The sequence below is a fragment of the Vicugna pacos genome, chromosome 30 (assembly GCF_048564905.1).
Source record: "Vicugna pacos chromosome 30, VicPac4, whole genome shotgun sequence".
Lineage (NCBI taxonomy): Eukaryota > Metazoa > Chordata > Mammalia > Artiodactyla > Camelidae > Vicugna > Vicugna pacos.
Window position 1 is genome coordinate 5,628,052 of NC_133016.1, and position 3,359 is coordinate 5,631,410.

Genomic DNA, 3,359 nt, shown 5'->3' on the forward strand with positions numbered 1-3,359 from the left:
GTTATATGCTTCCTAAGTTTGGTACAAGAAGCAAGAATCACCCAACATCTAACATATATAACTTTGCCAAACATAGTACATCTGTAGAATGAGACTGAGCAAGGCTAAAGCTGAATGTCAACCCTCGGGCAGTAAGAGAAAAAAATCAAACCCTTGCCACTCTTTTACAAGCCGGTGTGGCATCTTCTTTCACTTGCAAGTATTATCTAACGTGGAAGCTGCCTGATTAATTCCCCAGCTTCCCGTAAAGTTGTGGAGAGGAGGGAACTGGGATGTTTAGTATCGCCTATGTTACTTTTTTATCTCTATTACAGTCTGTTTGAGGTGGGAAAATGACAGGCAGCGTGGGAATTGTAACTCTCAAAAGCCCCAGTTACATACCCTTCTTGATGGCACCCGAAAGGTGAATGAGTCCCCAGATCTGACTCTTGGCAGGAGATACCTCACAGTGGGGCACCAAAGAACCATAAAAGTTACGATGTGTTATTGCCTTCGCTCTTTATTTTAATTGAAATTTCTGTCGAGATAATTGTAGATTCACATGCAGTTAAAAGAAATAATACATAGTGATTCCATATATTCTTTACCCAAGATCTTTTAGGGTCTTACAAAACAGAGCACAGTATCACAGCCAGGACCTTGGCATTGGTGCAGTCCATCTACGATGTTCAGCTTTGCCCAGTTTTACTGGCACTCGTTTGTGTGTGGGTGCATGCGTTAAGTTCTATTGTATTAAACTGTAGAAGATGCATATCGTATTAATACAAGATAACTGCATGAATTATATTACACTCTACGCAATTTTATCACCATGTCAGTTTGCATCTCGCGCCACAGGTATTACACAGTTCTCACATCATGAGGATCCTCTGCGTTGACTGTTCCAACAAATACTTCTCTTCTCTCCCACATCACTCCCCATTCTTAAGCCTGGCAGTCATGAATCTGTTCTAAAATTTCTAAATTTAAAAAATTTTGTCATTTCAACAATGTTATATAAATGGAACACATTTACTGTGAAACCTTTGAGACTGGCTTTTTTTTTTTTTTAACTCAGCATGATTTCTTGCAGATTCGTCCAAGCTTTTGCATGTATCAATAGTTTTATCCTTTTTATTGTTGAGGAGTATCCGCTGGTGTAGCTATACCAGATACCTGACTCTTTTATTTTATTTGGAGTGATTGTAAATGGTATCATGTTTCAAATTTTGGTTTCCTTGTGATTGTTATTAGCATATGGAAGTGCAGTTGGTTGGAGGGTACTGATCTTGTGTACTGCAAACTTGTTGAACTTACTTATGAGTTCTAGAAGATTTTGCAGATTTCTGGGGTTTGCTACCTAAATAATCATGTCCTCTGCAGCTAGCAGTAGTTTTATTTCTTCCTTTCTAATCTGTATGCCTTTTCTTTTTCGTGCTTTATTGCGGTGGTTAGAACATCCGGTACTGTGTTGCACAGCAGTGGTGAGAACACACTCCTTACATTTCTCCCAATCTTATGGGGAAAGCGTTCAGTCCTAGCCTTAGAGTTTTTGCAGATGATCTTTACCAAGTTGAGGTAATTCTCCTCTATTTCTAATTCGTGAAGAGCTTTTACTGTAAGTAGGTGTTACATTTTGTCAAACGCTTTTTCTACATCAATGTGATCACATAATTTTTTCTTCTTTAACTTGTTGATATATTGAATTACATTTATTTGATTTTCAAATGAGAAGTGACTTTGGGCAGGTAAAGAAGAGAGTAGAGGGAGATGTAAGACTTTGAAAATGAAGCCAAGGTGTTTAGATTTTAATCTATTGCGTAGCATTTTCCAAAGTGTGTTCTGTGACATACATTAATAGAGGATACATAAATATATAATTTCACTGTCAAACTAGTTTGAGAAACAGTGGGTTAAACTAGATTCAGTAGGTTTCTTTGCTGCGGAATTTGTCAGAGCCCTTAATATGCTGTGTTGTGTGATTTCTATATTTCCAAAAGGGAAATAAAATGTGTAAAGTTTCCCAGTCCAGTGTATCCACATAACCCACATTTTCCATCATGTCTGTGGTAATTGGAAGATGCACTTTGGGAAACACTGTCATAGAAAATAATTTTTCCAATGAAAATTTCCTACCTGGGGAGTACCATAGAAGAAAGGTCAGTGTGATACAGTGGCTCTTACACCTGCAACTTCAGGCAGGTTTCCTAACTGCTGAAGGCTCATTTCACTATCAGTGGAGTGGGGAAAACATCTGACTGAGTGGGAAGTGGGGTGTTGAGGTGAAGAGTGTGCCCCCTACAGACAAATATCTGAGTTCAAATCCTGGTTTTGCTTCCTAGAAGGTGTGGGGACATTGGGCAAGTTACTTAACCACTCTGTGCCTCAGTTTCCTCAAATGTAATGTTAGAATAGTAACAATTCATATTTTCTAAGATTTTTTAAAGTTTTAATGAGTGAAATATGTAAAGCATTAGAGAAGTGTCAGGCAAGTGGTAACCATTTAATAGTCATTACCCGTACAATTTATAGATGAAGAATTAAGTGAGATGATCAGAAAAGTGCCTATCAATGTCATTACTTAGAAAGCAGTTATTAGGTAAGTGGACCCGAGGCAGTTGTAGGATGAGTCAGAAGCAGTGAATCTGTGCTCCCATGTTGGATGCTTTGAGGACCAGGATGGTGAGAATGCAGATGGAGAGGTTGCTTTTTAAGGTATTTTCTTTGACTCTGCAGCATTTGGTGACTGCATATGAGGGGTTGAAAAGGATGACTCAAAGATGACACGAGGGTTCAGCCTCAGCATTAGGGAAATGGATTTTGTACCCTCCGTGAATGAAGTGTGTCCTGGATATTTTACAATTGTGATTTTCTCTTTCTCTTTCTGAGTATCAGTGGGTAAGCCAGATAATTTTAGCATTATAGTTAAAAATAATAGATATTTTAATTTCTGGTTTTAATAAATGCAGGAAAATAAAGAGTTTCAGTCTGTTTATGCTATAGTATGAAAACCTGATCGATGTTGATAAAGGAACAATCTGATTACATTGCACTGTAAGGAGAATTACTGTATTACAAGGAAAATTATGCCCATGAGGCAACTTTGTTCTCTATATCTGTAAGTCTGTTTCTTTTTTGTTGCATTCACTTATTTTATTTTTTACATTCCACATTTAAGTGAAATCATACAGTATTTGTCTTTCTCTGACTTACTTCACTTAGCATAATACCCTCCAAGTACATCCATGTTGTTGCAAATGGCAAAATTTCATTGTTTTTTAATGACTGAGTAGTATTCCATTGTATATATATGTATCACATCTTCTTTATCCATTCATCTAATGATGAACGTTTAGGTTGCTTCCATATCTTGGCTATTG